The sequence below is a fragment of the Cyanistes caeruleus genome, chromosome 2 (assembly GCF_971803275.1).
Source record: "Cyanistes caeruleus chromosome 2, bCyaCae1.hap1.1, whole genome shotgun sequence".
Lineage (NCBI taxonomy): Eukaryota > Metazoa > Chordata > Aves > Passeriformes > Paridae > Cyanistes > Cyanistes caeruleus.
In genome coordinates this window covers 26215119-26235035 of record NC_141702.1, presented here as the reverse complement: position 1 = coordinate 26235035, position 19917 = coordinate 26215119, and the positions used below count along the sequence as shown (strand labels likewise).

The window sequence follows — 19917 nt, the reverse complement described above, 5'->3', positions numbered from 1 at the left end:
CATACAGCATGATGGAAATCCTCTGCTTTGTATTCCTTTCATTTGAATAGTGCACATAATTAATTTTCTTTTTTTTTTTTTGAGATAAGGTTTTGAATGTTCTACCTGTATTTCCTGTCTGGCTTTCCCAATAATGATTATAGTTTTACTTTAAGAGTCTTCCAATTCACACTAACATCAAACACCTCCTCAGTTTTCATGCACCAAAGATTTTTTTTTCTCAGGAGCTTGAAAATTTGAATCCTATTACAATTTAGTTATCCCAATAACTCGTGTTCTACAACAGACTAGATATTTTGATGGAGGAAAATTAAAGCACAGGGCCAGATTCTGATTTCTGTCTGCTGGTCTCCAAGTCTAGGGATTCTGGAGTCAGAGGTTACATTTATACATTTTTGCTTAATAGCAATTGACAAAATAATTGTATCCTTTCATCAGTAACATCTTGTAGCATTGGATTTCATAATAAAGGAACATTGTATAAAAAACCAGTTTTTTATATATTGTAAATCTACTCTCTCTCCTTTAAATCTTGAGTTATGGTTAGTGAAAATATTTCCCGTGTAATTTAACCATGAACTTAATGAACTGATTCCTTTACAATACTGTCTCCTGCCTGTTTCCAAGCTGAATGGCCCTAGACCATTTTCTCTAGGTGGTTGTCTGGTTTGGAGAAAAGTAAGCTGAGGTCTGACCTCATTGTTCTCTATGGTACCTAGGGAGGGGATGTGGAGAAAAAGGTGCTCAGCTCTTCTCCCTGGTATCCAGTGTCAGGATTCATGGGAATGGTTCAAAGCTGCATGGGGGGTGTGGGTGTAGACTAGATATTAGGGATTATTTCTATATCAACAGGATATAGGGTATTCTTACAAGAGGTAATCGATGCCTCAAGCCTGTTACTATTTAAGAGACATGTGGACAATGCCTGTAATAATGTATTTTAACTTCTGGTCATCCACAGAGTGGTCAGGCAGTTGGACTCAATGATTGCTTCCAACTTTAATATTCTATTCCTATTCCTATTCCTATTTCTATTCCATCCCATTCCATTTTCCATTCTAGTCTTTCTTACCTTATCCAAGCCCTTACACTAAGTATCTCTTACTTTTTTACTGGACTTCATTCAAAAGTGGTTTTGCTTCTCCATCCATAAGTTTATTACATCTGGCAACCCTCTTGGTTCACATTTTGCATTCTCTTCTTTCATCACTAACTCCAGGATATTTGTTTTGTGATATCTGCTCTTCTTACAGACAGTGACTTACTCTTCCATCTAAAATGTACTTCTCAATTTCATATCACTGTCTAGTTTCATTCTATCTCCAAAAGCTCTGACATGGATCAAATGTTAATACATTTCAGGCAATGACATCACATCAAAGCCTTTTCAAAAGTTCAAGACATATGCCAAATCAGCAGTCTTTCAACAATTCCTGTCTACCATCCCCCAAGTTCACTTCCTTCAAACTTTCAACCCAGATTATGCACAGAGCCACAACAGGCTTTTTGGTAGAACAGGAAGACTGGTGGTATGCATGCCATTCCCATTGCTTGTAGAACTGGTTTTGTTAAAATTCTACCTATATTGTTAGAGATAGAAATTTAATCAACAAATTAGAGATAACTTTAGTCTGTTCAATATTCACATTACACTCAAAAAGCCCATTTCAGAAAAGCAGCATATTTAAAACCAAGGAATTACTTATATCCATTTCTGTTCAAAACATGTGCAGCCTGTGCTGAATTGAGGGCCAAAGAGTGCTTTAAGATCCCCAAAGATGCTACATAAAGCAAATGTATACACACATCCCCAAATGAGTGCTTAAGTTCTTTTTCCCTACTCCCTGGCTTGCAAGAAAATTATGATACAGTTCTTCTTTCTCAATACCAGCACCTGGAGATGTTCTTTGGCTGAGCTTTCAACAGCTGGCTTTATTCCTGAGATTCAAGGGTTAAAAACATGTTCAACAAGGCCAGCCAGACCTTGTCTATACATGTTTTCGTCTTTCCATGAGACAGACTACAGTATTCTTCTTAGACATAACCAAGAAAAGTCTGTTTAAAAATTTATTGAATATGTCATCCCAAAATTTGAAATCCATTTATGATGCAACCTCACTCTGACAAAAGATGCTGCATGTTTTATATATAGGATAAGCAACATTTTATATAGCTGGTGATTTTCCTCTACATCAGCCAAAAGTCAGGAAAGAGGGAATGCTTCAGGAATTTGGCTGCAAAGTCTCAAATAGGAAGACCTTTGAAATTCTGCTATTAGGCTTCAGAAACCTTTCAACCATCAGATTCATGTTTGTTCTTCTGATAAGAAAATAAAGGAAAGATATTTTTGTTATCATGATTTCCTGCTGAAAACCTTGTCTGAAGTGTCAGAGCCTTTCAGGGAAAATGCACAGCACAGAAATTATAAATAGCTAGATTATAAAAGAAATCAGAACATTCAAAGTCAACACAACTGTCTCCTGTAGATGACAGTAATTAAATTTCTTTTATCTGGTGGAAGAAGTGCTGCCAGCTTCCTATAATGAACTCAACATCACCTCAAGGCTGTTAAATCTTAGCACTTTTACAGTCATGCATCAAAGCTGAAATTAGAGATCTCATGTATTTCATGATAGAAATGAACACTGCATACATGATTGGACATCAGAGGAGCCCTATTTCTAGGGCAGCTCACCAAAAGGAAACATTCTTAAAGGAAAATTTACTTGATGTATTAGCAATTGTGAATTAAATCACAGCAAAATAAGTTGTACAAAAGCGTGTAATGAAGAAATGACTACAAGAAGTCAGAACTAAAAAAAATAAACTCAAAAGAGACTTTAAACTTTTATGAGTGGGATTAAAAATATCACTTCCTTGCTTCCCTAGGCATTATCAACTTACTCAGTATTATAATATAATATTATATTATATATATTATATATTCCCTGTGACTGTCAAGTTCATGGTAAGAGGCCTGAAAAGTGTTTGCCTGGCATCTAACTGGGACTCTCAAGACCTCCATGCTTTCACAGCTCATCTCGTCAACAGAAAATCCTGAGACCCTCTATTGAAATAGTTCCATTTCTCTATCTTTTAAAGAGGAATATCTGGAATCTCAGAGGCAACACCATGGATCAGGCTGCCCTATAGCTTTTTACTCTGTAACCTAATGTTTGCAAGCAGTTCACTGTGTGGGACAATGAGAAACAACCTATTTCCCTGCCCCCAGAAAGCCTCTCACAAAATTACAGGCTTAGTGTTGCAGTTCATATAAATTCCAGTACTCATTTGTGCTTACCCTTAGCCTCCCTTCCTGAAACTCCAAACAATGTTATTAAGGGTATTTGCATTTACTGCAAGCAGTGAAAGGGACTGCTCATTAGATCTTCCTCTTTTCCTCTAACCTTTATAGTATCTTTCTTTTGGTTTCACCCTTGTCAGTTGTGCTTAGATGCTTTGTTGGTGTGACAATGAAGAGCTTTATTGCTCAGTTATGGAAAATAATGGACAGTTATGGACAGGTTTTGTTTTTTATTTTCTGTGTACCTTTATGTTGGGTAATAGTTATATGTGCAATCAGTATCAAGAAGTTACTCCTTATCCCTGATGAGTGGGATCTATTTTGCACATTAATTCATGAAGCAGTCTCTTCTTAGCCTCCTCATTAATTCTGTATTTTCATGCTCCATCAGCTTGTTTCCCATTTTTTTAAAATGTAGATTTAGCTTCTTTGAGGCAAGGACTTCCTTTTTATTGTTTGGTCATCTAGTTCAATAACCTTAGCATCACAGGGAGTGAGATCCCAGACCATTCCCATTGCATGTAATGTTTCAATTTAATGTTTTATTAAATAGAGACAAATGCAATTTCTTTTGTATGAGATGAGTAACTCCTTCACAGCTCTGTTGACCAAGTTTCTGGTTGCAAAATAGGAAAGATTCTTATAATGTGATTGATATTCCCTGAGACTTTATTCCACACCCTTTTTGTGCTAAACATTGCTTTTTGGGGGTTTGCTTTCCTTGTTTGTTTCTAAAGGATAAAGTTGTTAACGTAATATCAACTATGTTTAAGTGTCTTTGCCATGAAAATATCAAACAAAACTGATTTCTCTGTACTTTAACCCCTTTCCTAAAGAACAATGCCTCTGCAATGACCCTGTTATTAAAATATGTCTCTAACCTTTATTTTCTCACATACACTTATTTACAGCATTCTACCCACAAAAGCAAGGATGTGACTCAATTTTTCAGCTTTTTCTGTCACATGTGAGAAAGAAAGAGTGTACAGTAAATTAAGGCAAATAGATTCTAATTCATATATAGCATAGCTTAGGCTGTGCTCAGACTGAAGGAGATAGTTATTTCTTCACAATTAGAGCTCCAAACAATGAGATAAACCAAACTGTGTTTCCCAGATAAGTGAAGAACCCATGCTAACACAGAGCAGAAAACAAAATGTGTATCACAATGACTACAGTCATTGTAGATGGACTAAAAGTCCTCTGTTTTTTGTTGTTATCCTTTGCTTCTGCAGCTCATGCATTTATTCTTTGGACTCTGGCTCTGGGTTTAGCAAGAACATGCCTTAGTGTTTTGTAGGTGTCTGGGGGGTTTTTGGCCTAACAGACCTAAGCATGGATCAACTAACAAGCCTCCTCTCTTTAGTTTTATTATGTTAAAAGAAATATTTTTATTTTTTTAAATGTGCCACTCTAGCACCTAAATTTGAAAGGATCTTTTTGTTGCATTTGTTTGAGTTTTTGAGATGAGACTGTAATGATTCAAACAAAGATTCAACTAGGTTTAGTCACTGGCTCTTCGGTAATTTGACAAAGGGAGCAGTTTGGTCTCAAAAAGAAAATGTTCTAGGCTGTGTGTTGATTAACATGAAAAATCTGCAGTCATATTAGAGACAAATCTTCTCAAAATATTTTATTTTCCTTTTAAGTATGCAGGATGCTGGGGCTTTTTTCCCCCTTCATTTCCCTCTTAAAATCAGAGTTCTTTTCTCTTGATACATTTTAAAGATTTGTAATCTAATAAATTTAACAAGTTGCATTTTTGGATTACATGGGTGCTCTGACACATATATAGAGCCTTCTTTGATATCAGTGATGGTGCTATACATGACCTACTGACAAGTTTTCAGTCTTTAAGCATTTGTAACAACTATCACTATTTAGATTTAAAGAAAAATTGAAAATGGAAAAAAATTAGGCTGATTCCTTATCTATCACAATAGTTACTTCATTGTTATATTATTTTTCCTCCCTTTGTACATATCACTCTGTCATGTTGTACTGCCTCTTGGATTTTTCTTTTTTCCTTTTCTTCTACCTACCATTTACTATTATAGCTTTCAAAGGAAGTGCACAAAATTGGTATAATTACTATTTTCCTTTTGAGTTGAATAACCCTAATGAGGGTTACCCTAATAAACTAGTTTTCCTTATTGACATGGTACACATTTTGTAGCAATAATTTGTGTTTCCCAGGTAGAAATCAACCAGGTTTTCACTATAAATCATTTCAATAGGATTAAATATTAGGTGCTCCTTTTTTTTGCAGTAAGAAGCAAAAAAAAGAACTAGAAGATCCTTTTTACTTCTTTTCAGAATCTGAGTGATTCATGTACACTTGAATGGATGAATTGACATCTAGTCTAGTTAGGTTTTGCCACCTTTGCCTCAAGGGAGGGCTACTACTGCATTATAAATGTGTCATTCTGGCAAGAAACTTTCCAGTGATGGTTCTTAAGTGTCCAGAGAGGACCTAGGGTAGAAGATCTTGTGTTTCAAATATTGATAGTTTCCCACAATGAAGTCTTTGAGAGAAAGGTTCATGGTGTTTCTTTCTCCTAAGAGTACGAAAATATGCTCTCAGTCTTCTACCCTCTGCGTAATATAGTCTATTAAACAGAATTAATTCAGAAGTTTATTAAAAGGATCTGTAAAGTATGTAAAGTAGCTAGGAAAGGGTTTGTAGGGAGTTATTTTATGTGCCCTGCAATTCCAGGGCAACTTTACAGAAAAGGAAGCACTAGAAATTATCTCAATGCTCCACCAACATCAGGCAAAGAGCTGTATCCTCACAGGTATTCTGACACAACCAAATATAAACAGCCAGAGAATCACAGAATGTTTTGGTTTGGAGGGGACCTTTAAACACCTCCTTTTTCCTTTTCAGTGACAGTTCTGCCTGACCATGTAACCTTGTCCTTGACAGGATCTCACAGAGCCCAAGGAGGAGAGGGCAGTGCTATTTCCACCTTGCAGTCCGTAGCCTCCTGCTCTGTGCTGAAGGGCAAGGTGACCACACAGCCCCCGGCTCCAGGCCAGTGCTGTGGCCTTTGGAGATACATGGCTCTCCCTTCCCTGGCTCCTTTAATTTTAATGGTTTGTCTGACTGTTCCCCTTTTTATCGATATCAGCTGAACACTCAAGGCAGTAATCAAGACAGATTAAGAAGAAGAATATGAATAACAAATTTCCTCTGAAATGAGGTGCTGCCAGTGGTTACTCTGGGCAGCACAGTTTACTGCTGAACTGCAAACACTTCAAATAACCATCTCTGTACATTGCTTGGAATGCATCTTACCTGCAAGGGACAAGTTTTACCAGTTTGCACCTTTCATGGTTTGGCCATGGCATCCTTTAGAAGTGCTCAGCCTTCCCCCCTCACCCCCAATTAGGAATATCACCCCCCCCCAAATTTGGAATATCTCTTTCTGGATATTTACTACTTTGGCATGGATCAGGAAGAAAGTTATGTGACATTACTGAGCTGCTCATCGCTCATCACATTAGGAGGCAATCTCTATACAGCTGCAGCAGATTTAACTGATGTTAATTAGATTCAGCGTTAATCTAATGACAAAATTTTGTCCTTGGAACCCATAAAACTTTTGAGTTGTCAGGGAAAGTTTCTGCTGTGTAAAACACAGTGGGAATTAGAAGTTTGAAGAAAAAATCATAGAGTTCTTGATATTTTTATCCCTCAGTGTAACATAGTGCCATACCATGGAAATTGCTTGTTACCTAAAATAAGTAAATAAATATACCACACTGTCCAACAAGTGGATGAGTTTATAAAAGACATATTTAAAATAGAAAACAGGCACCAATGAAAGCTCTAGTCTGAGGAAGGATTTGACAGTATGGTTCACTAGTCTTACCTAAAGTGTTTATGGTTTATTTTCAACTAAAATTAGATATTTTTATTTCCTACTCAGTTGTCCAGCAATTCCTTCTATTTCAGAAACTGGTGGTTGAAAGATTACATTTGAGTTTCATGTCACTTTACCACTTTTCTCTTTGCTTTTTTTTTTCTGTTTGCAGGGACAATGGGTCAGCATACTTTGCCTAATAAATATTAGACCAAAATAAATATTAGGTAATGTTAATCTATTAGCAAAATATTAGCTAATAAATATCAGATCAAAATTAATGTTCTTTGATGTCAGTTTTCCACATCTTTTAGAATGAACATTAACAAAGCATTCTATAAATATAGTGCATTGACCTCACATGCTTTTCAACATTTCAATACCCATCCCTGGACAAATATGTGATCTTAGATAAAATGCAAAAAACATACAGGTTGGTGGTACTAAATTAAATGAGAAAGGATTACTTTTAAATGGAGAGTATTTAAATGGAGAGTATCAACTGAATTCACAAATAAACAGCCAGTGAAGAAGGGACTAAATTTACATTTCTAGGTGAATTTTCATTTTGAATTAAGAACATGACTTATTTGGTTATCCAATACAGGTATGCTTCATTACACCATGTGCATATTTTGCTGAGTTTCTGTAGGATGTTCATCATCTTTCACAGGTGAAGTAACAAGCACAGATCTACCTGTATGCTCAAGTAAATTATTCTCCGTAGTTATGTTTGCATCTTGCCAGGAACACCACTGGATGGGTTTATCTTTTAGTTTCCACTAAAGATCTGCTTAGAGTGAGTAGAAAAAATATTTTTTATTTCATTAATGTACATCTTATCTCACAAATACTACTGTATTTGCCTGCTGTAACATTCTACATATATATTTTCCAAGAGAGCTCTGGGAATGATGTGGCCACTCAGGTTTGCTGCAAAGTCTGATTAAACTCAAAATTAGAGGTTTCAGAGAGTTAAACATGTCCTGAATTAATAGTACTTCTGAGAGGAAGCTGTCATTTATAAAACCAAGCATGACAAACTTCAGAAGTACAAATTACTGTGTGGGGTACTCTGTTACCTTACAGTAAAAACTGTCATTATTATAATGACAGCAAAAAGTATAAAGAAAATGAATGTTGCATTAGCTGAATCTTTACAGAGTTGTGTACAGTGAATTCAATAAATATTAAAAAAAAAATCTTTTAATATATATTTTTCAAAACAGTGTTCTTATAAGTGTAATACCTGAGATGAATAAAAAAAAAATAAAATTAAAAATTAAAAAAAAATTTAAAAAAAGCCAAGCTTTTACTATATCAGAGATTCTAGACAGGCTAGCACATTGCTTTCTTTTACAATTTACTGTCTTGTTTTTCTTCATTTATGACACTTACAAATGTTTTAGAGCTATTAGTTTAGTATTTTACTATTTGGTTTTCGGTGTTCTCATTAAGACAGGTCTTGACATCAAACAGTATTTCTGTTTAATCAAAACCAAGCTAGTTCCATGTCAGGTAGTATGCATTCTTGTAAGAAATGGTTTCCAGTCACTGATCATTCTTTTAGTTTTGTACATTAAATCATCTCTTTCAAGTGCCACTAGTACAAATATTCTTTCCAAAGGCTTCCAAGGACTTCCTTTAATCTATGATTGCATTTGTTCTTCCCCTTTCATGGCTGGTGTACCCTCACACACACTTGTCACTCCTTTTACTAAGCCACAAAAATTGTAATACACGTGTCACTGACACACAAAAACATTAGTGGCTTTGTCATACTGATTAAGCCGTAGCCCTGGAGTTCACTATACAATAAATTGACAAAAAGGAATGTAACAAATATATTATATCTTGAACATGACATGGACAATCCAGAATATACAGTACCAAACCCATAAGTATTGGTGGTGGTGTAACATTTATACTTCAAATTGCTCCACACAAAAACTAAAGAGAATTCCAGACATTAAAATTAGTTTTCAAAGGAAATCCTTACACAGTGGCTGATCCTTTCACAACCTTATGGTTGTATTCCACATCATAAGTTCAAATGGACATTTCTGTTTTCTGCACCATTAAAACTTCTGCAACTCTGATTCCAGCTGCTTTAAAGAATCCAATATTAGATCCTAGTGTGATATTTGTCAAAATCAAAAGAAAAAAGAAAAGAAGAATTTTAGTGAGCTTTAGTCTCTACCAAATCCTAGTAAAGTTTTTTTGATAGGAAAACAGGGATTATTTTCAGAAGGTTTAATGCTGTTTAGTATCTAGAAGAAAATATTTAAAAGGACAAGTGTAGACAATCACATTTAAAATTAATCAATCACAGTAATGGAAAAGTAATAAACAGATAAAATATCCAGCATAAAAGAAAAATGTTCTATTGGTTTCTGTGAAATTAACTCAGAAAGTTTAAAACAGTGTAATATTTATTATATTATTTTAATTCTCATTTGCTATTAAGTTTGTGCTTAGATGAAGCATAGAAAATCAGAATACTCTTAATGACATCCAGAAAATAATGAGCCCATATCTAAGGATACAAACTTAAATTCATAGAAATTTGTGACAATTAGCTTAAAATGTTGTATAGCTAAATGAAAAGAGAACGTCTTGAATGCAGGTATAACTCTCACAATACTCAGTCTGTTTAGTCTCAAACTTTACCTTTGTTGTCCTAACAGTGAATTTACATTAGTTTCATTCAAAGATGTGATAGTCTCAGAAAGATATACAACATAGACTTATCATTTCATCACAGGATAAAATGCTGGGCTATCTTTTCTGTTTATTAAGTAATGGTTCTTTCCAGGTAAGCACAGGAACTAGAAATAGTTATTGATTTTGCTTCTGTTTTCTCACAGGAAATTAAAGGCTTTATCTAAAGTACATAAATCTCAGGTGGATAAGATAATTAATGTATCCTGAGCAAATTTTAGAAATGCATGAATACTAAGGTAAAGAGGTCAAATCTGTTTGAAACTCTAGCCAAATTTATACATTTTAATGTCCTGCTGGAAGCTATAAAAACCTGGCATATTAGAGATATATATGTAAGTATTTTTTAAGCTATAGAAGTCAAATAAGGTGTATCTGTTCCAGAGAAGAAAAGGTTGAAATTTGTACATATATCAGTAAAATTAATGAGTACCTTCACGCATCCAGTCACAAAGTTATCAGATGTCATAAAACAGGGATAATATTAACATAAAGGAATTGTTTCAACAATAATGCAGTTTACAATTCAGCAATCACAAATTTCTTTGGTTTTCAGAACCACTCTTTTACTCCCTGATAGGGAGTGAAACATGATAGGATTAATTTAGGTATTGCTAAACAAACCTGAAAAGAATAATGACTTACCTAGACCTTAAATCTGTGGGGATGGTGAAACTGCACTTTTTCCTGGAAATTATTTCCAGTAGCCATACCTGATCAAAAGTTTTATTTACCCCAGTTGCCCCTTCTATAAATTAAGTCCACTCCTTTTTTCAACATCTTTCCATGTTGACTGGAGAGATAATTGATGTTAGTTCACTTCATTATATCACTTTATACAATTGTAGACAGTTTTGTCTCCATCCATTTTTTAACAGACTGAACAGCCCTGCTCTATAGGTTGTAGTTTGTGAGGTTTTAGTAATTGTTATTGCTCTCATCGAACTCTTCTGGTGTTGGATAATATCTGATTTAAAATGTGGCTTTCATGATGAATGAAGAAAAGAAATATGGCAGAATGCCAAAGTATGATTTTTCACAAGACACTCTGGAGCTAAAGTATTCATTGAGGTAAACTACCATTTTAGCTTACAGACCATGCACAAGGTGATCATTATATAATATTTTGTTGTTTTGAATTTATCCTGGTTCTGAAGAGTGCTAATGTCCAGAACAACTTGCTTTACAGGAGAAGCCAAGCATTTCTCTTTCTTTCAAGAATGAGCATATTTTTTTAATGTTTGTAAACAATGCATCATCTATAATTAAAATATTTTGAATGCATTCAACCTCAGCACTACAATGGAACTTCTTCACTTGAAGGAATATAATTGTATAGAGCTGGAGTTTCTAGCTTAAATTTTGCACATGAAAGTCTGATGATCTACATCTGCATAATATCTATATTATCTTTCATCTTATAGATAGGTAATAATTTTCCCTGTTTGTAAGGAAATAAATTTTAAAAGATCTCATTCAAAGGAACCTTTCAGATAAGTGTTTTAGCACAAGGCTTAGTTAGATGCTCACCATTGCAAATGGTAGATTCTGAGTGCAAACAAAATTCAGCAAAGAACTAGACCTGTTAAAACATTAGTGAATGCACATCAATAGTTTCTTTTTTTTCCTTCATCCTACATTTCTTACACTGTAGTATGTGCTTGCTTTTTATTTTTTTTTTTGTGTGGGGGAAAAGCCCTATTAACATACATAGCAATCATATTCAACAAGAGAGAAATGAAATAATTTTTTCATAATATTCACTTTAATAATAACATGATTATGCTTTTCCTTTTTTAAAAAAATTATTTACTTTAGCCACTCACATCTGATCTCTAAATGGAGATCAGTTATTTGCATGTGCAACAGCCCAATGGTGTATTGATACTCAAGTATCTACCCATTACAAATTTTATTCTTAAAATTCTGAAATATCCTTTATAAAACCCGTGGACAGAATGAACTGCATTCTTATGAACAACACCTTGACATATTATTGTCAGACAATCAATTTAGATATCAAGCAATCTTTCAGTCTGCACAGTGTATGTATTATTGCAAAAGTGTCAGTTTGTTTACTGGGCTAGATGCTCTGAAGTGTTATCTCTTTTCGTCAAAGGTCAGTTTGAAATTTCTTTCATTTTCTGCCAAAAAAATCTATGAACATTTCATAAAGTTGTGATCTTGTTTCTATCTTTCTTTCTCAGATCAACAGAAAATGGTATCTGTAATGCCACCTGAGACACATCAATCTATACTCATGGCAGATATATCATCTGTGAAACTAGTTCAAGAAAACTGTCAGGTCTCATTGGGAAAATTAAGCTTTCTATTAGGGGAATGAATCATATATGACAAATACTGAATGATAGGTTGGAAGAAGTTATTGTCCATGAATTGCATTTTAGCTTCAAGTGCCTTCTCACTTCACAATTAAAGTAGTCATTTCTTATCACTCCTTTAATTTATATATATATTTGCTCATAAAATTCTGTTGCATCATTCTACAGATTTAGGATATACCATAAAATAATTATTCAAGGTATTACTATTATTCAGATAAGCAGAGAATAAATGATAATTCTCAAACCTTCATTTAGCAGAAACAAAGAAGTTTTATAAATTACCATTTTTCTGATTAGGTTCTACTGATTTTTTTCTGTCATACTTGTGATAAAATGCATCTTATGGCAGAAGTGGCTAATCTTTCACAGACTGAGATCCAGGGAATGAAAATGTGCAATATCAGAAAGACATTTTAAAATAGAAACAGGTTTTAAATAAAAAATAAAACCTAGAATAGGTTTTAAAATAGAATCACTTAATTTAGTACGTATATGCTTTTGCATAGATTAGTAAAGTATTGAGAGCTTTGTGTGTGAACCCCAAGACTGCCTAAAGGCCTCTCTTGATATACATGGAAAAGGCATTTTTCTAGTTTCAAAAACGGCTTTACACCTGACAACCTTGTGAGTGCATGCATACTCATGCAGTGCATTCATTTAACTCTGACACTACACAGTATGCTGCTGCAAATAGCTGACTCTGAATCTGCTGTAAAAACATAATGCTAATTACATCTTGATTTTGAGAAACGGTGACTTCGACTGACTTTGATTCTTCTGTTCTTTTACAGCTAGAGGAAAGCATTGCCTATCCTGCTGTACTGTGAGTGTACTAGTGAAAATGAGGTAAATCTGCTCCTGTGCTCTGAGTAAGTTTTATTCTAGTCTAGTTAAAAAGCACCCCAAAGCACCCAGATCCAGAGTGCGAGAAAAAACCAGGAACTTGGAGCTAAGTGACGGTCTGGTGAAGGAGGTAATGATGACAAACTGATGACAGCAAGGTACCCAGTGTAGCTGGGAGGAGAGGTGCCTAGAGTGACAGTCACTTCAAAACTGATTGGTCAAAGTGTTAAAATTAGTTACTGCAGAAAGACTCCTTTTGCCAAAGGATGATATTAGAAGAGTAACCCCTGAAGTGCTAGGCCAGGATTTCTAAAGCATTCTTACTGCAAGTATTTCTTGAAGGCTCAGAGTCATGCTTAGCTGATCACTTTCAAACAGATAAATTCTGCTCCAATATACAGACATAGCAGTAATGTAGTGAAGCTATCTCTGAGAATCAAAGACCTGTTAAATTACCTTTGACAATATCATTAGCTGTCTGCAGGACATGCATTTGCATTCCAAAGATCTGAAATGCTGTAAACTGCTAGGGCTCCTTTTAATAATTATGCTGTCAAAGAAGCATTTGTTCCACTACAGAACTGGAGAATTTACTGCAAAAATCCTCTATGTTTGTTCTGGCATAGTAGCAAATTAAGCATGTGAATAACATATAAATATTTAAGAATAACAGAATTATGAAAAGATACCTTAATAAACAGATATATAGATATAGATATAGATATAGATATAGATATAGATATAGATATAGATATAGATATAGATATAGATATAGATATAGATATAGATATAGATAGATGATATAGATATGGATATAGATATATACACACACATATGTACATAGTATACATATAGTAAGAGAGCAAGATGATTATAGCATATCCTAAAAAGTATGCTAAAACCACTTTTATTTAAAAAATGTTATGAACAAGAATGATGATTGTTTGCACAGTTTTAATACTGTCCTGCTGTATTTGCTCAAAATCACAACCTTAATTTATTTGCATAGTAATTTCTCACCACTGAATCTTAGCTCACTGAGCTGGTAGGTAACAATTAATCATTTTCTTCACCTTTCCAACTGGTGCTCATCTTTCAGCCTCATTTAGTAATAGGGCCAGATGACTACCCAGCCACTTGGTCCATTCCCTCCTCAGGACAGGGGGCAGATAATAAAATGAAAAAGCTCGTGGGCTGAGAAACACAGGGAGATAACTTACAAGTTACATTATGGGCTAAACAAGCTTCACTTGAGGAAAATCATCTTAATTTACTTGCAAGTTAAAAATATACAGAGAAACAAAGACAAAAAATTAAAATAAATCCTTTTTGTTCCCCCCTTACCCTCTTGCCCAGGAGGAAGTTTGCTCCTCACTTCTGACTCCTCTATGTTCCCATGACAAGCAGCACAGGGAATGGGGAGCAGGCTGTGGACAGACCTCAAAGCTCCTCTTTGCTGCTCCTGCCTCCTCACCCCTTGCCCCTGCTCTGGTGTGAGTTCTTCATGCAGGCTGCAGGCCATGAAATGCTGGTGTGGCCTGGGTCCTCTTCACAGGCTGCAATGGGATCTCTGCACCCACACCTGAAGCACCTCCTCCCCTCCCTCTACTCTCACAATTTTTAACCTCACTCCTCTCTGCCAGGAAGTGTTTTTCCATCTCTTATAAATGCTTTACCATAGGTTTGAGGTGGCCTTCCCTTACCTAGGGAGCTCAGCTGTGCCCTGCAGCAGAGTCCCGTGGAGTGGGTTGGCTATATCTCCATGGGAACAATACAAACCTCTGCACATTTCCGCTGCAGGCTACAGATCTGGCCCTGTGGCAAGAATTTCTACTAGATGAGACCATGGTGCAAATGCAGACTGTGCTGGATCTCTGTGTTACGTGGAGATCTCACTGGAGAGCCAGGAAACACACTTTCTTCTCCACTGGATTCACAGAACCATCAGTAGCATAGAGAAAACAGCTCTCTCTCTCTGTTTAAAGTTGCCTGTAAACAACACTTTTTGAGGTCCAGTCAGCTTTTTGAGACTTATCTGACTAGGCTTGTTTTGTCCATCACTTCCCTCATTATGCATCCTATGCCTCCTGGTTTTGGAAGTGAAACATTACACCCCTCAGCTGTTTAATACAAAGCACTGGCAGCTACCCTGCCTCTGGCTCTTCTGAAAGACTGTGGGTGGCAACTGTGCCAGCTGTTCAGTTCAACTTTGACCTCCAATATGCATATATAAAAACATATACATATGCATATATATATATGTATGTATGTGTGTGTGTATATAATTTATAATTTGATGGATACACATACAGCTAAAAATTGTCCCTGGAGGAAGCAAATTCTTCTACAGTTGCCAAAGAGAGTTAAATGAGTCTGGAGAAATTATACAGGAAATGGAATAGCTATAAAAATCCTTAAGATTATTAAAAGCAGATATAAAAAGGTCTGGATTGCTTTTAGAGGTCTTAAAAAAAACTTTGAAGGTATAGGATGATTTTTAATATCCATAATAATGAAAAATGCATCCAAGACTTAGGTTCAGTTACCAGCTTTGTAGATATAATTAGATTCAGAAAAGGTTATGTTTTTGCAATGTTCACAAATGTCTAAACACAGAAAGATTATATTGCTACCTGAGCAGGGTAGAACATTTAATTAAAAATTCTCTTTTACCGCTAAGATGAAATTATTTTTGTTAAAATTTCTTCCAAGGGAAGTCACAAAACTATTTTCACAAAAGAAACTTTAACAAATAAATTAGGAACTTTTTTTACAAATACCACATTTTGCAGGGCACTTCAACCAACAGTAACATGGCAGTCTCAAATTTACAGTGGTCTAAAAAGTGATCTAGTAAGGTTTTGTTATGTGCAAGTGATATAATTCAATCCCAGAGATTCATTTTTATAGCAGGTCAAGTGGTCCCATTCCCTCTCTTCTACACAATGGTTCAATGGATAAAGCAGTCACTGGTAGGTAAAGAACTGCTTTTATTTCCAAGGAGAAGTAAAGCTCCAGCCTCGAGGCACATATTGCAAACAGATCCCTCGGGGTAAAAGAGCCACTCGTATTCCTGGGGAAGCAATTCACCACTGGCCAGGGAATGCACATGGAAGGCAGGATGAGCTCCACTCCTGAGTCAGTAAACATTTCTGTCTAATATTATAGTCTGCGTGATTAGATATAATGCTATTAGAAAGATATTTGAGACAGACAGAAGACTGGCCTTTTCAATAAATCACACAAACTGCCTCATTTACCTCTCTTGGTCTCTTTCTGACAAAAACATTCTTCAGGCTTTGATGTGAAATATTGAATGGGATGGATAAGCCTATCACAGTGACAGAGACTAGAATTTTGATGTGAACCTTAATGTTTCAGAGCTTTGTCTGTACATATGGTTTCTGGGAATTAAGGTGATTTCTCTCTGGCTCTGATAGCAGAATTTATACAAAGGTCAAGTTCCAACCTCTTGCAATGGACTCACAAGACTTGAGAGTGGATATAATTTTAAGATGGCTAAAATTAAGCATTTGCAAGGTATCTTGATAATAAAAAGGTTTTAAAATGATTGACGTACTGGAAATTAAGTCTCAGTACCACAGATGACTGTCTTGTTTAACTGATGCTTCAAATTATGAGAATCCATTGCTATTAGCAAAAAGTAGAAAATACATAAAAAGGCTATAAACTCACTCATTTTCTAATCTCTTCCTGTATCATTTTTCAGCAGCCTGAGTAGGACCAGGAAAACTTGAAGAAGGAGCTCAGCCTGGTTTAAGCCACTGCCCACATTGTAAGTCTTCTGTATCTTCCATCTGACACCTAGCACATCTGATTCATCTGTTTAAATGGTCTATACCCATCCACCCAGCAGGTGCTGTTGGCTTAGCCTTCTTAAAAGTGAGTTGACGTGATTTAGAGAATAATCTCCAAATTTGAATTAATGGGAGAAATAAAAAATGAAAATATTATACCACTGGAAGCTTTAAAACCTCTAAAAGGAACCCCTTGGAACTTTGTGACTGACTTTCAAAAGTTTTGGAAAAGTTCCACAAAAAATAAAAGAAAATAAAAAAACGTCACAATATTCAAAAGGGAAGGAAAATATTACCATGCTAATTGTAAACTGTGTTGACATGACATTGAAGCTGAGCAGAGCTGGGGTTTGATAATTAGCATTCAAAGTCAGATAATGAAATAAACACTGATTAACAGGAGAATAAGGAAATATAAGTGTTCTACTGAAAATAAACCCTTCCAATTATTTACAGGTTGGTTGAAAGCAAATAATAGGGTTGTTGAATGTGTCATACTCTTCTACAACAAATAGAAATATCTACCTTGGTATGTACTTCATATGGAGAATGGGCCCAGAAGAATGGGCTCTTGGCTTGGTTACCCTTTATTTATTTTATTTTTTTTCAGTGGACTGGAAGAATGGATTTGAGCTACTTAATAAGCTTGAGGCAAAACCCTTTTTGGATACAAGCAAATAAGCATTCTGAGGAAATGTCAAGTAGGTGTATTTCATATTGAGATTGGAGTGATTTCTGCTGTAATACCGTGGTATAACTACAGTGCAGGAAAGGTGCTGAAATTGGAGGAGGTTCAGGGAAGGACCTTGAGAGTGATGCTGGGATGAAAACACATGGCTATCATTGAAATATATGGCTCAAACAGTTTGTCTAATAAAAGACAAGTCTGTGGGGGTGACCCAAGCATAATCGATAAATAATTTCCGGTGAATAGAAATCAATTAGCAGAGAACTAGCAAAGACGGAAGGCAATTGTCCGTAGTAAGCATCCAGCTAATGGATTTTCCATCTCTGGAGAATATTCATAAATCTATACTGGATATTTTATTAAACAATATGCTTAAGCTAAAACAGGAATTAATTCAAGGGTTTCTCTAGCCTGTATTTTGTTGGAGAACAGACTAGATGATCACAGCCTGTAAGCAAATCCAATAATGTGTATTTTTCCATTGACTAGATGAAGTCATAAAATCAGTGAAATTGTATTAAGGTGCTAAGTCCTTTTTAAAATAACCACCAAAATACTGTTTCTTTGATTTTTTTTCTTATTGTTGTGGGAAATAATTGTGCAAGAGTATTGCTAATGAAAAAAAGTAAATTTTACATTTCTTTTGTTCTTGTCACCTGCTACAGAATCTATTAGTGAATGACTAATAATATTTTAGTGGCAGCAATAACAGCAGTAAGAAAAGCACAGATCAGAATCACAGCAAAGTTTAAGTCTATATGAGGAAATCACAGGACTGTGGTTGATTATGAGCTACAAAGCATTTTTATTTTTAACAGGTGTCACTATCATTTTAGTGAATTAAAATATAAATTAATTGTATTTCAGAAAGTATCTCTTACAAAGGTGTATAGAATCATAAAATCATAAATCATAGAGTGGCTTGAATTGAAAATAAAGAAATATTATTTACAGAAGATGTAGAGAAAATTGCTAAAGCAGAGGAAATAGATCTAGAAGGCACCTGCAGGGAAAAATCTAATTTTTAACTTTTAACAAAGAAAATAAGATTAGAGACTTTTCATTTTTAATTTTTTTTTTTTTTATGTTGTAATACCACATCCTTTAATAACATCAGGAGGGTTTGCCATCATCATTGTGTCACGTGGAGTAGGTGACACTTCCAGCTGTTAGCTGTTTTCACCATTTTACATTCTAGAACCTCTTCCTTTTGTCATTGAGAGGCATTGGTTGCTTTGTGCCCACTGTATACATGAAGAGTGAAGAGTATGCACTGCTATTCTGACTGTAGTCTGTGTTTGAACCTTCTTTTCTGTTCCAGAGGACTTCACTCAAGAATTAGGGGCAGTATTCTATTTGACTGGATACTTGCATTCATGGAGAAATTAACTGATGTGAGTGGAGCTGTGCCTACTTGCAATGAGTCAATCTAAGCAGATTTGATCACAGATACATTTTATGCACTTTAATTGAAGATATGTATGGTTTAAACTAAAATCTCATCAGTAGTGTGAGCATGCAGATCACGATTTCTGTGGCTGTCTTTTTCTCTCCTTACTGTAGCTACTGGATGTATGTATGGGCTTTGTGTTTTCCTTTGTCAGTAAAAAATATAAGGGTTCCTTTGAAGGAGTAGACATCTCTTCAGTATTGTATGCTGGAAGTAAATGCATGAAGTGAACCTCGATTATGGATCATATTCTTATAACAAATCAACACTAAAACACAAATTTCTTTTCAAATCACAGGATATTTCTTAAGACACATTATTTTCAGATTTCTATGATAAATGGTACAATATAAAACTGATTAATTTTTTTCATATGTGTTATTTATTATGTAAATTATTTATTATTTAGAATATTTTTTTTTGTCTTTTGTTCATGACGTAAATTTTATTATTTGGGTGGGTGGATTTGTCATCACATTTTTTCTCCTTAGGAAATACGTTTCAGTCAATTCAGTGCATATATTATACCTACTTTTTAACTTGAAAGTACTTAATTAAAAATCTTCAGATTCTCTTCTACATCTGTTTGTTAAGAGAAAGATGATACTTATATGTGCTGGTTTGTGCTCAAATAAATCCTCACTTTACAGACCAATTGGCAATGCATACTGGACTGAGTAGAAAAGTGCTGAAGTCCATTTTATACCTTTGCCATTCTGCCTTGGAAACTGGGAGATGAACTTTACTGGCAACAGTACTAAGAAGAGAGGGCAATCACTGTACATTGCATTAAAATGCAGAAAAGTGGCTGTAGTCCAAGAGCCTCAGAGGACTGTTAAGTAGCTAAATCTCTAGTTTCATAAGCTCAACATATACCAAAGG

At 35.0% G+C, this 19917-nt stretch overlaps 2 long non-coding RNA genes across 3 annotated transcripts in view; one reads left to right on the top strand and one right to left on the bottom strand.

Moving 5' to 3' along the window:
• The window catches only part of LOC111925840 (uncharacterized), a 70089-nt gene that overhangs the window by 31872 nt on the left and 18300 nt on the right, over positions 1 to 19917 (bottom strand). The gene's annotated exons all lie outside the window — the stretch shown is intronic.
• LOC111926087 (uncharacterized) lies at positions 13034 to 19192 on the top strand. Of its 2 annotated transcripts, XR_002862668.2 has the most exons (5): positions 13034 to 13082; positions 16810 to 16875; positions 17354 to 17426; positions 17508 to 17598; positions 18907 to 19192. It is a non-coding gene; the product is annotated as an uncharacterized LOC111926087 (long non-coding RNA). The 2 variants fall into 2 exon arrangements; XR_015282892.1 differs by lacking the exon at positions 17354 to 17426.